The 14,536-nt window shown below is 41.0% G+C and overlaps 1 protein-coding gene across 1 annotated transcript in view; it reads left to right on the top strand.

The window, feature by feature from the left end:
• The window catches only part of LOC138595571 (cadherin-18), a 95,837-nt gene that overhangs the window by 26,796 nt on the left and 54,505 nt on the right, over window positions 1–14,536 (top strand). The gene's annotated exons all lie outside the window — the stretch shown is intronic.

Below are 14,536 nucleotides of genomic sequence, written 5' to 3'. Positions count from 1 at the left end.
ACACTGAAGATATCTGCAACTAATTCAAAGCAAGACTTTTTCGACGTACGAGCTGCACAAGAAATCTTACACTAAATTCATCCAGTGCTTTGAAGTTCATGATTGTTTGGTTGGTTGGCTGGCTGATGTGCTAGCTCTACTCCTACCTTAAGGGTGTTGTTGTTGTATGTGTGTGTGTGTGTGTGGCGGGGGCCGCTGATGAAAGCCAAATAAACATAAACAGCTAATCCTGCATGATAATAAAGCACTGAGAAGACACATAAACATTATTAAGGAATCAATTTGACATGCATGTTTAAAGAGATGAGGTCTCCAGATGGTTAGCACAAAAAAACATTTAATTATGTGGGTTGGGACTGGTGTGCAGTGTCCTAATGTGGCTAGCAGACAGAATGACCCTTAATTAGAGGAAGACAGGAGGGGACGAGGAGGAGGGGAAGGAGGAGGGGTAGGAGGAGGATTAATGTACTCAGCACGTACTGCGCTGTATTGTTTTTTCCTTTTCCTTTGCTTGATTAAAAAACTCTGGACATTAGCTAGCAGCAAATGAACAGTTCCACTACAGGGAATTGTCGACACGCTCTTTGTCGGTAATTGCTATCATCAAAAAATGGGACGTTTGGAAACAGACCTTCCGTGATGAGATGCGTCGACGCCGAAATGCAGTTCTAATCATTGCATGGCCAACATAACAAATCAGAGGAGCTCTAAGAAATCGTCAATGTCAAACAAAATATATGACACGAATAAGGTTTCTTTTGATGGAGTAAATTCTGTGTTTACAGGCAAGGCAACCTTTTTACCTTCATTAAATTATGGCAATCTGCTCATTGAATGTGAATGTCTCTGGTCAATGCCTTCAGAAGCTGGGAAATGCTCATTCTTTCTCGTTCACCACTGAATCTTCTCTCTAACCCCCGGCCCACACTAAAAGATTTTTCAAATCTTAACAGATGTTGAAAATGTGAGAGACCCCACACATGACGATATATAATCATAGATTTAACAGTTTTGCTCCTCTAGTGTGTGGTAAGCAACGACTGAAACAGCACACCACACACTAACAGATTCCATTAACGAACAACCAGAGTCCCGACTCTCAAAACTGGAAATCTTACTGACTTAACAAACATGGCTGACGACGGGCAGGAAGGAATTGGTGATGATAGTTTTTGGACAAACTGCGGATGAAGTGGTGGAGACGGCGTGAACGTGGGCTGCATGTTACTTTATGCTCCCCGTTTTTGTCGCCATGGCTGCGGTTGCTGTGTTTCCTTCAGTAAGCTTGCTTCCTTGCTATCGTTTGGTTCCACATGACAATCCACAGACTGCGTGATCGGCTGTCATCGTGGTTCCCCCCACACAACAGGACATCAGATCGTAAAAATTGATGTTTAATATTTACAATTTTAAATCAGTGCGGCCATGACGGCCTTCCGAGCAGATCAGGGGAAGTAGAACCACTCTTAACAGACCTCACACCACAGGAACATCTGGAGAGATCATCTTTACAACCATCAGAAAATCTGGACTTTGCTTATGATCACGATTGCTTACAGGCCCAAAATCGGCCCCATTATCTTGTAGTGGGTACCCTGGTTAACTCTGTTGGTAAATCACATACAATTAACAGCTCTAGCTAAGGACGCTAACTGCCTTGAGACATTTTAAGCCAATGACTCACCAACTCCTGTATTCAAATGACACAAAACCTCCATTTTCCTCCATTCTCTGATGAAGCCATTAAGCTGAAACGTAAGAATGTTTGTCGACTTGGCCAGCAAAAAACTTGTCCAGCTTTATCCTGGAGATCTGCATGTGTGCTACCTTTTAGTAGCAAAGTAGTAACATAAGTCTTCGGTTAAGCTCCACAAACCAAATACTCGGAAGGCATATACTCGTAAAGATCTGTCATTTTACAGATATGTGTCCCGAGAGTTAGAACAGAACAGCTTCTTCTTCCTGAGATAATGTGCACAAGGACCTGAAACTGTCACAAAGGATTACTATTGGGGATCTCAAGTCAATTTTCAAGGATCAAGACCACGGTACTCTTGGTTAATGCAGTTGCTTCTAATATTCGTTTGAGAAAATGGTTCCTTTTTGGATACCTATCCTTGCCTATGTATTGCACATTTAGTGGATATGAGGCTCAGTTGTAGTGTGTGACAGTTGTATTTGTCTGTTTGTATTGTTTGTGTTATGCTGCTCTCGTGGCCCGGTCACTACTGAAGAAGATCTTCCAATCACAAGCATACTTAAACACTGTTACGCACAGTATATATATATATGGTATGACATTGGCTTTGGCAGTTGGACATTTTATGTGCACATTTTGCCAATACTCACACATAAAAAGACAGCACAGAGTGACTTCTGGGAATATGTGAAGCGGCCAGTCTGTCAAGAACATTTTTAATCCCCCTGAGGTGTCCCGTAATCCCCAGTGACACCTTTCTGGGGGGCTGAGGCATTTGGGAAATGACAGCTTTGTGCATGAGTGAGACGCAAATGCTTCGTTGGGGACAGGGCTTGTCCAGATACGAGACAGGAGACAACCCTCTCTCCCGACGGGAGGTGTGAATGTCTTCGTGTCAATCAGCTCAGCGTGCTGCTTTGAAGTAGTCGGGCAGGTTGCAGACTGGATGGAAATTTCTAGAAGACGATGCAAATCCCTGAATGACTATGAACTGCGGTGAACTGTCTGCTGCAACTTAGTTGGAGGACGGAGTGCAGCTGTTGGATGAAAAGAAACAAATCCTTGGGTGGAAATCCTTGAATCGAACTCTCATTGGGTGGTCTGGCCGCTGCTAAAATATACAGTAAATAATGGAGATTTGACAGAATGGGTGCCACCACCCAGGCTGGGAGGAATACCCCTCCGTCTTATCCTGTGTTCATTTGCAGAGCAAAGTAGCAACCTCGAAGAAAGGTGCCTAAATGTTTTATTCATGCTTCTAAAAATGGATTGTGCTGTGACAGAATCAGGCAACTGTCTTGTCCTATGTACAGTAATAGCTCAACAGTGAGGAGGGAAAAAAAGTGAAGCGAGGATTTTTTTTTTTTGACATAAAATTGCTTTTCGCTCACACTTTGCAATGCAGGAAACGAGAGCATGCAGTCTGGAATGTTTTCAGTGTTAAAGCAGTGAAGTGCTACATCAAATAACAGGGAAAAATCCACAGGCATTGTTGTGGTATTATTACCCCGCGTTGTTGGAAAGAGAAGGAGCCTGAAAATGGGCGACGTGATATCAAACAAGCTCTGTGACATTTTGCTGAAGAGGGCGGAAGTGTCTCAAACACAACATTGAGTGTTTCTTTAGCCACATGACTAAAATTGTCCAACACTTTTGCTCTGCTTTGGTCTCCACCAGCTCCTGAGGGAGATCGTTGACTCCTTAGCTGCTAAATGCCGGGCTATGTTCACCAGCTATCTTTAAATAATAGATAAATACCCATGGTTTTATCAGAGCTCTCTCTGCTGACACAAGCTCCCTGCTGCTCCCTGAGATGATGTGTCAGTAAGGTTGCGGGTTTTCATAACAAGACAATAAGCTGAAATGCTAAGAAGGCCTTGCAGAGCATCGTTGAGAGAGGGACTGCAGAATTAGTACATTCACTTTCTTTATCCATATTAAAAATATCAATAAATGCAGCTTTAAACAAAGACTGTTGATAAAAATCGAATTAATTAGCCATCATTAAAGCACCATGATACATTCAGTTAGTATTGTGCTTGCAAATGTGAGGCAGACACATTCATTGATTTTTTTTCTCACCTTCATTTAAGCCAATTTGGATCAACCGTCTTTGTCTGAGACGGCTCGTCATCATCTGGTCAGGGATCAAAATGTATCCGTCGTGATGAGTCCTCCGCTCTGCCACACTTTCACCAAACAAAAGCTGATAATAAGAAGTAAGCCATGCTGAGCGAATAACAGCTGAAGTTCCATTGATTCAACAACTGCAGAAAATAACCCTGGAAGCTTGTGCCTGCTGTCTGTGCAGGCATGCATAATTTTCAAAGTGCATTCCCCTGTCCTCTGGCTGCAACGTTCCGACATATTAGCACCATTTAGACACTTGAGACTAAAACCATTTGCCTTCACTCACTTCCACAGCACAAAGCAGAAACATGTTTTCCAAAGCTGATCTGCTGACGGTTTCATTTCTGACTCATTCAAATATGAAATTTTAGCCGCAGTTAGAGACAGAGCCATTAAATAAGTGTCAGAGTTTCTTCCGGGGCCTCTAATAATCTCATTACTGTACATCAAGAAGTCAACCATCCTGCTGGGAAGACAACGATTCATTCTCTTTCTCCCCGCAGATGTCAGAATAGAGGACAACTACGAGGGCGGATCTCGGTGATGTGCATCATTGGCACGTCCTCAACCCGCCCCTCATCACTGTCTCTTGATGTATGGTCATTAGGCTGGCGCTCCATCATCAGGCTTTACTGTGACTGTTACAAATCAATCGTTGAGAAGGGGGCGCTCGGAGGAGTTGATTGGGAGGGGAGCGAGGCCAAAACGTGGTAATAATCAGACAATCAAGCACGCCGACATAAAAAGTGATTAAGTCCTCTCGCGTGAAGTTAAAGAGCCGAGGTTTAATCAAAAACTAACCCACCCCCCCTTTCGCTAATTGCAAATATGAAGCCAAGACACTGATCACCAGCCAGGGTGCGTGTCCTGCTCATTTCTCCCTCTTTTACCGCCCCCCCAACACCCCCCTTACTGTGCACATTGTCTACACACTGACTCCCACCTTCAACTCCAATATCTATATAACCAAGGCCTGCTTTCCAAATCAAGTGATGCAGCTTTAATGCACCTTCTGAGACTGCTGGGAAGTAACAAAGTACAAATGTTTCCTTATTGTACAAGTTTTCAGGAATCTGTTTTTACTTCTTGCCCCTTCAAAAACATCTGTCATTCTACTCCTCACATTTTCTAAACAGGCTTGTAACTGTAGCTATAAAGTAATTATCTCAAAGATTTTCATTTCAATAAATGTCTGTTAAGTCACTATCTAACACTGAATGAGGCATGGCCCACTGCTGACAGCCTGCAGTATTTCAGACTGGCTGTCGATGGCGACATAAGTGGAAAAAATCACATTCACCCAGTTAGTGACGCGTTTTCCATCAGTCAGCAGTGGTTGGTCTGCCAGAGAGGGTAGGTGGTACAACTTCAACAATAAGTGAAAATCCAAAGAAAAAGAAACAAACTCGACGCTCAGATGAAGCAAACAGTCTAAAAAGGAAAGCGACCGTCAGCCAGGAAAATCAAGAGTTACAACCGGAGCCAACCGTGGACGTCACACATGCAGCACTGTCTGGATATCTGGGAAGTGTGCTCCCGCAGTTACCGTTTAGCGCCAAAGGTGCCGCCAAAGAGAAGGAAACTGAGATCTTCGTGATGACGGAAATACTTTTCGGCATTTACGATGAAATATTTTCGTTTTTGTTTTGCAAGACTGATTTCATTAGTTAATATCATTATTGCACATTGTGCCAAACATAGCATGGCAAAATTAACTTGTACAGTAACAGACTACAAATGACAACTGAAATGCAGCAGAGAGGCGTCTAGTAAATGCAACGTCTGTAGCCGACAGGGAGAACTTGGATGAGAGCAACATGGATGAAAGTGAACCAGAAAACCTTGCAGACGAGCAGCAAGACATTCCCAAGCCAGTTCGATATGGACTTATCCTGAAAAGAGTAAGGCCCAGACCTGATCTATATGTATGTTAGGTTTCATGAGATAACTTTTGTTGTTAGCTTTGCACATGCAGGTAGAAACGTCCTTCAGAGGGATGCTTTTAACTTTCATACCGCGAGTACATTTCACAGCCTGTACCTTTTCACTTGCAACACACAGATGAACTAAGATGTTGAGCTTGCAGTACAGCGTGTGCAGCTATTTGTAGCCTTGGTGCATCTATACAAATTTGCTGTCCCCTGCTGTAGCCTACAGGCCCTTTTAGCTGTGTCATAAATATAATGTCTCACTGAAAGTTTCACTGGCTGGAAAATAGATGATAAATCAGCATTGGATCAATCAGCTGATATGTAGCTGCTGTCGTTGTATTTTGTCATTTTTTATGTCTGGTATCAAATTTAATCCTGGATTTTATAGAATTGTCGCATGCGGATTTTATGTCACACTTTATTATTTACCGCCTGCACCAGTGAGATATTCTTCTTCTCTTTCACCTTCTTGTTCTCGTCCCACACACATCATAATGAGTGGACGTAACAGCAGCAAGGCGGCATTCTTTCATGCAGGCAGACAGCAAACAAGGCTAGCTAGGCACATACATTATGTGGATCTGTACACTGAGTACGACCAAGCCATTACAAAGGGCATTCACCAATAATGCAATCCAACCAGGCACATACATTATCAGGATCTGTGCAATGTAAAGGACAAGGGCAGCAGTGAAAAGAAGTGGAGGGGCAAATAGATGAAGGTCAAGCTGTGTAGGAACTCAACAGAGAGTATCCTCCACTGCTGCAGTGTAAAGATTCTGCGTTCCTTTTCCAAAAGATTTCAGCTTCTCTATGCTCCATTAAAGTTTACCAACTTAAGGATATTTAAGTCGATTACTACAGCCTACCTTGAATGAAACATGGATTGTTTTGGTTTGAGTTGCAGCCACGTCTTCGTGTTTTGGCTGATTATCGCAGCACCATGTGGCCAGTCAGTCAGCTATATTTGTTCTGCAGAAGATTTGGCAGGGATTGGATATCTGGCAGGGTGGTTATGTCTAGACTAAGACTGAATGCTGTCATGTTGTTATATTGGTTCACAAACGGAGAGTTTAAATCTACTTGTATCCTTCGGTGAACAGGGTGTTAGATACCATTTCAGGTGTTTTATGCTTTTGACCATCCACTGGTGAGCATCCAAGTGTTGTGCTCAGTCATTCGTAGAGTTACTATATGATATTTTGCGAAATATAGTTGGTTAGGAGATCTAAGTAAGTATTGATCACATTAGATCCGCATTGATTTGTGGGTTAGTCATGATAGTTATGTTATGTTATGTAATTTTGGCTCTGGAAAATTGTAAAGCAATTGTTTTTTACTATTTTCTAGCACTGAATCAAGAAAATAACCGCTCAGTTAATCGCTAATGTATCATGAGATGCAGCGCTAGTTAAAGCTACTGTGAGGATTTTTCGTTTGTGTTGATTTTGGCGCCCCCTGTGGACAAAGCCGTACCTCTTTTCTCTTTGCTGAGTTTGTCTTGTACTTGCTTGAGTGGTGGTTTTTAATAGAAAATCTCATCCAGCTTTCTTTTAACACCCGTATCACTAACTGTGCATCTTTATCATGGAAAGTGTAAACAAAGGCAGCGTGCAGTTAATCGCTTCGTCTGACACCTACGGCCGCCAGCGGTTTCAGGCATGAAAAATAACTATATAGAAATAATCAATCTTGTCGCTGATGATTTGCTTTTGTAGGTCATATCGAGTAATCAGAATGAATGTTTCATAACCAGTGAAAAACTCCTCACAGGAACTTTAATGTGTAACAAAACACTGGGTTTGAAATGATCCTACAGATACAATACACAAAATAACAAATACTCTTCATCTACATGATTGAACTTTAAGTAGCTTTAACAATCAGTATTATTTACCAGATGTTCAACTGACCCAGTCAGTTAAAAGTCTTATCTGTAATATATCTTGACAAACATGAGCCAACAAGAATAGATATGTCATTACTGATGTATTTAAAGACGTCTTACTTTAGATGTAAAGATTCTTTATTAGAATAATATACTTAAATCTGGTTATTGTCATTATTTTTAGAGTGAAAACAGAAAGAGTGATTTTATAAGGACTGATTCATGCAATATTTAACTGACAACTTAAAACATATGTGCATTTTCATGAGGTGCAAATGGAATATTATATATATATTTGCTACTTGTGGCTTCTCTTTCCAATTATAAGTACATTTCAACTCTGCCTTTGTAGCTCACAACTTCCCCCTGTTCATTTGCCATCATCTCTGACTGGCTAAATGAGCGACTCAGTAACTATAATCACAAGTTGCAGCTCCAGTTTGATTACATTTGTGACCCATTAACTTTACTGCATATCCATCATTGCTCCATAAGCAGAAAGCACTGTCTAATGTGGCAGAGACAATCTTACCGTCTGATGTCTGTCTGGTCGGAAGATTGCTTTCTTTCTCAAATCTTTCTCAATTAAACGACTAAGACACCTGACAAGTGATACGACGGAGCCAAAGGTAGCCTGTTAGCATCAATTAGCTTATGAAAACAAACAGGTTAAGGCTACTCTCGACGATGAGCACAGGGAGCCCAAACAGTGAAATCACATCGCTTGCTGACAGAGGGAAGAAGACACTTTCTCTCGGGTTGCTCCTCTGGGCATATGATGAAATTATAAGCGAGGTTGTCCTGGAGATTGGGGTGTTTTTTTCGCCTGCGACTTTAGAGCCCCAGACTCTGCTGATCTCTTTAAACTCCTCTGAAATGCATTGCCAGCTGCCAGCCGCCAGCCACATGCCAGTCATCTATTCCACCAGTCTTTAATAAAGTCGTCCATAGAGACAGAGAGATAAACACAATCCCTTGTTTTGATGCCCTGTGGAGGGAAAGGATTCCTCTTAAGTCTTTGGTGGGGAGATGACAAAACAACAAGGTCGCAGAGGTCGGTTTCAACTTTTGCATGATGTCTCACTGGAATTCACTGCTCGCAGATTTCCATACAGTTCTGCTCCGTTTGTACTGCACTGACTGGCCATTTTATTTCCCCCTTCTCGTCCAGATTGCCACATAGACTGCTGATGTATGCGAGGCTCATATCAGGCCTGCTCTGTGGTTGAACAAAATTGACACAAATTACATTAAGGCGGGTAGCCATGAAATTTTCTGTGTGATCAAAATAAATGAGGTATAAATAAAATATCCTAACCCTGAAGCTGGAATGCCAGAGCAGCACCCGCTGCAGAGAAATGGAGCTTCATATTTGAAATCATGTGAGTGAAAGAAGCCCAGAGCGCGGAAAATATGTGAAATATAAACTGTCACTTAGACAGCAAAAAGTTAAGGTCTCCTATTGTCCTCCTCTTATTGGTATCATGAAGCAGTCACAGATGGTTAGTGAACACGAAAGTTGTGTGCAGTTGACTCAAATCCAGAAGGTGTACAGCATCAGAATAAGATCTATCAATATTGGGTGTTTTATCTTTAGCATGACAGCTGCAGCTTATTGAAATTGTTGATATTTATTTGCCTGTTCCAATAGATTAACATTGAATACTTTAACCATCTGGTTTAATCTAATACTGATAGCTTTTTAAATTTTTGTCTGACCAAAAAAACATCTAACAGTACCAGCATGTATGTTGCAATTCTGAAATAATAACGCCCAGTGTCAACCACAGATTTAATCCAGCAAGTTCCATCCATCCATTTTCTACACCGCTTACTCTGTTCACGGTCGCAGGGGGGCTGGAGCCTATCCCAGCTGTCATTAGGCGAGAGACGGGATACATGATGGACTGATCGCCAGTCAATCACAGGGCTGACACATAGAGACAAACAATCTTTCAGGCTCATATTCACACCAATTTTAGAGTCACAAATGAGCATGTCTTTGGACTAGTACCTGAAGGGAAACACATGCATGCACATGCAAACGCCACAAGGAAAGGCCCACTTTGTCTGAACTGCGATTCGAACCAGGAACCTTCTAGCTGTGAGGCAACACCGCTAACCACTGCACCAGCATGCAGCCCTAATCCAGGAAGTTACACATTATAATGAAATTAGTTTAAACTGCCTGGATGATTACATTGGTTGCAGATCTTGATTGTGCCTGTTGCCCCAACAAACTCGACCCAAGAGATGGTTTGGCTGGCTCGTCTGTAGCCTGACAGACGGAACCCAGGGTTAAAAGTGTGGCAATTTCACTCACACTGCTCGTTAATCTTTTTGTGTAAGTCTATTGATATAACTAAAGGTAGCTTTAGTGATCAAATCTATATATTTTTTAATAAAATAGAGCCTTGTGTACTTCATCAGGGCAGGAAAATTAGTCTTTTTAGGGAGTATTTAGTTCAATCAAACTCAAACTGTAAAAGTTTATTCAAAGTGTTTTAGGGTGAGTGAGTGTGCAGATTAAATTTACCTTAGTTATGCTTTTTAATCATCATATATCCAATATATTTCCAGTGTATAGCTTTATTAGCAGAATACTATTTATAATGCATTTGATAGCAACAATGTAGCTAAACAATTTGTTTGAGATCCTGAGAGATATCTGGAGAGTTCTGCGTCCTCCATCTGAAATATTAAAATATCAATACTCATATTCCAGCATCCATCCTAATAACTCAATAACTGTCTTCTATGATTTAACTGTTGAGTATCCTCGTGTTGTTTCACTCTCAGCCAGCAGACACTGCTGTATTTTCACTGATGTTTGTTTAATGGCCCACAACCTGTTGACACTTTTATCACCCATAGATTTTGGAAGGCAGTAGTCGCCATATGCATCATTGGTTCGCACTTTGCAGGGCATGATTTATTGGCTCCTGCAAAGGAAGTCAATGGCTAAATTAGCGCTCTGACTGGAGGCGTAATTTCATTTGTGAGCTGGAGTTGTGGAGGGCTGCTGGACAGAAGTGGATATATCCTTGTTGTATTTGGGAAAGCGGTCCGTCTTTAAGACATAACTCTGGTTCACTGCATTTAAATGATAGAATTTGAATGCAGGAATTGATTGTCATCTATTTATAAATGTCTCCACTGCATTATAAATTCAAAGAGCGCAGAAATGGGCCAAATCGTGTCAACAAAGTAATTGCTTCCGTCGACTCTTCCATTTGAAGTGTAAATATGTTCTGTTTTCTTGCTTTGAAGGTTGTGTTTCATATTAGTAAAATCTAGCAACTGATTAACTACCTGATTCAACAAGATCTTTGACTCTCCATCTAATTACGGGCCTGATATTTACCACAGAAAGGACAGTCGGCTCTCATCACAGTCAGGCCCGCAATCAGAGGCAGCTTTCTAATTACTAATTTATTTGCCGGTCCAGGTTTTGATTAGATGTGGCCCGAGGACCTCCAGAGTTCAACTTGTTAAACTACTTGCCTCTAGGGGTGCAATGGATCACAAAACTCATAACTGTCACTGTGCATCTGTGCACAACCCTTCTTGATGCGTCTCCCTTTATTGCGTCCTCAGTTTTTATATTAATGCACAAGCCGTCCGATAAATTTGAACTTTGAAAAGCTTATTACACTACAAAAATCTACAACATAAGAAGCTGCGTCTTATCAGCACCAGTGTGCGACCCTTGTCAGTGCACAAACATGACAGAAGCAGCAGCAGCACTACACAAGAATATATGTTTTGTTATCTAAAAGGTTTCCACACGGGCCGCATTAAACATGTAACGTATACTGACCTTTGACATAGCCATGATTGGCAATGTTCTTATGCTTGCACTGTTGTGCGAGTCACCGCAAAACATGGGTCAGTTAACATCTGCACATTACAGTAGGAGATGGGATGAAGTCATGAACATTAAGCGGCCATTGTTATCAAACGCATTTGGTAATGGCGAAACAAATGCCACCACGGTAAGAGCCCAAAGTAGCCAATGTACAGTAAAACTTTCTTACTCATTTCTGTGTAAAAGGTTGATCACACATTGCAGAATTTGGAAGACTGGCTTATTTTGTTTAGAGTACGCCATCGGTAGAGGTATGCTAGTGAAGTTAGTTTTAGGTTGGATACTCAACATAGAGGAGCGAATACCACAACCCTAATAACCCTAACCACAAACTAACTTCACTACTTTTGCAGAAGCCTATCTTTCTTTTTTACAGTCTCAAGATCTTTCTGTCCGTCCATCCAAATCTCCAATCAGTGCGCTTCATCGATGTAATACCACACCCTCAACTCTGCATCAATATCTAGTGACAGTTATACTTGTAATACTTTTTTGTATTGTGTTTTAATCTGCACTTCTGTTGCTGACTGATTGTTACGTGATTGGAAAACCCTGAGCTCAACATTAATTAAGGCGACATGAGCTCATTGACGTTTTCGACTGCACAGGCATCCTAATGCAGATATGCAGGCTGTCCAGTCATGTTACATCTCCCTGCAGAGATGTCTGATGGAGGTCCAGTGAAGGATTAGCAGTGGTGAAACAGTAATCAATTATGTAACAAACAGACGGGGAGAGAGGATGTGTGCTGCATGGTTTGGTCAATACAAGGTGCGGTGTGTTTAATGCTCTAAATAAAACTGAAGAGTCTGATGATTGATTGCTTCTAAATTTGGGTTACTGTGAAAGTAGACCTGTTGTCAGCTCCAGTCTGCACTCCTTCAAAACACTGTAGCTGTGTCCCAATTCAGGGACTGCAGCACTTACAGAATCATAGCAGTTGGCTGGCCTTTATCTTGATGTACCTATAAGATCAAGGGCTGGGCAATATGGCCTAAAAAACATGATGTATTTTTTCCACATCAGTTGATATGACTAACATGCCATTATCATATGAATTACAATATCTGACTGTGTAAGGTCTCTGCTCAGATTCTGGACTATAAAATAACCCAGAATTATATTAATCACTTGAAAGGCAAGGGTGCAATTGCTGGTGTTTGAGATTATGTGCTTGCACTCGTTGTGCTGTACGTATGGTGATGTTTTTAGGTGATGAGGTTTGTTGTGTTTCCCGTCGTTTTTGGCACGTTTTTTTGCCTTACTTAAAGTACAAACTAAATCTCTGTCATCTGTTTCATGTCCTATTTTAAGTCGCCTGGTCCCATTTGGGATTTTAAGTTGTTACACAGATGTCTTGTTGCCACATCTACAGTGGCTCCTTACATTTAGGGGTGTTGTGACGATTGCTGTCTGCGCTGATATAAAAGAAGTTGCTTCTAAGGGAACTCTTGTATCTCTGCGGGAACTATCTGATATTTGCGATCAATGGCATTTCAGAAAGTGTGTGAGTGGTTTTTTTTATGTGACGTGCAATTGTCGTTTCCAAACCTTCCTATTGAAGAAATGTTCAAGGTTTATTTTATTTTCTTTCTTATTTAAAATCCGATGAAACAAAAGTCAAATTGCAAATATTAATACATCACCGTTTTTTCCAATTAAGACAATGCACTCATTATATATACCCTCTTCTGAAACATAGTGAGACATCTTAAGCTTGGAGATACAGAAATTTGGTGATTCACAAGACACCTACTCTTTTCTAAGTGCTCTATCCAGGAATGTAGGAAAAAAAAGCCTTTTAAAAATAAATGAAGTGTATTTTCTCTTATATTGCCTTGTGTGGTTGTACTGTATTACATAATCAGCACATATTTTAGTTTCCATTCGAATAATAAAAGTCATGGTGTAGCAGATGCTGCAACTTGGAGTGCTACCGCCCTGCAAACACTTCACCAGTAGAGTCAAATGAGTCACATCTCTGTTTATTAGTCTCAACTTGTGGCTGCTGTTCCTATTCGTCTGTTGCTCTTTAAAACGTGAAATTTTTTGCCTTTTTTTTTTTTTTTATAATAGTCTTTGATTCTCACACCTGTGGTTCCAGCATGGATTATTTGGACTCTGTTGAACTCCTTTAGCTGTGTGATGCGTTTGTAAACTCTCACATATCAAAGTGAACGACCTCTTTTATGTCTGACAGGTGCTGAATATGACCCCTCCTTTGGGTCAACAGATGTAATGTTGATTTATCACATCAAAGGAAAAGTCCCCTTTCATGCCATTTTAAAGTTTTTAGTCTTCCATTTTACATTGTGAGATTTTCTAACCTGTTTGCAATGATATGCATGCTTATATAGACATAGTATGTATTATCATGTGAGGGAGGGTAACATATTATCCCTATATTATCTCCCTACAAACACACCATGAATTATTTATATTTTCAAAGTATGTGTATCTTACGTTCTCCACATGACTGTGTACCGCGTCTTGTTTGAGATGAGCCTATGGTGCGCTTTTGAATTCGAATGTGTGTTCACAGCTCATTGATGTGCATCTACATACCAGAACACCACCAGCACCACCAGTATGTAAAGCTTTGCCAACATGGTGAAAATAGCTTTTCTCTTACGTTGAGCTGTGACATTTCCCCGAGGGAGAACAAGCTTAAAAAAAAACACCATGTGTCTCTTAACATGTTTTATTCATGTGTGAAAATGAAATTGTTTAAATTATGATGCTACTGCCGCAGTCGTGTTGTTAGATGTCTTTATAAAGTCTAAAACTGCGACCCAGCTATTGGCGTGAAACGTCTTAATCCTCTTGGTGTCAATTATGGCTGAACAAGTGGCTCATTTTTTTCTCTCTCCTGGTGAGAAAGAGGCAGAGCGCCTTCATCTTAACAGTGTTATAAGGATTTCTCCAAAAACTTTAATCTCCAAAGATGTATTTCTTTAGCGATGCTTGGGTACAGTAGAGCCTCAGAGAGGAATATTGAATAATGTAATGTCTGAGTTGGA

Source organism: Semicossyphus pulcher, unplaced genomic scaffold (genome assembly GCF_022749685.1).
Source record: "Semicossyphus pulcher isolate SPU_LCO1_2020_fin unplaced genomic scaffold, fSemPul1.0.p SCAF_18, whole genome shotgun sequence".
NCBI classification, from domain to species: Eukaryota; Metazoa; Chordata; class Actinopteri; order Labriformes; family Labridae; genus Semicossyphus; species Semicossyphus pulcher.
This window is presented reverse-complemented; position numbering and strand designations above follow the sequence as displayed.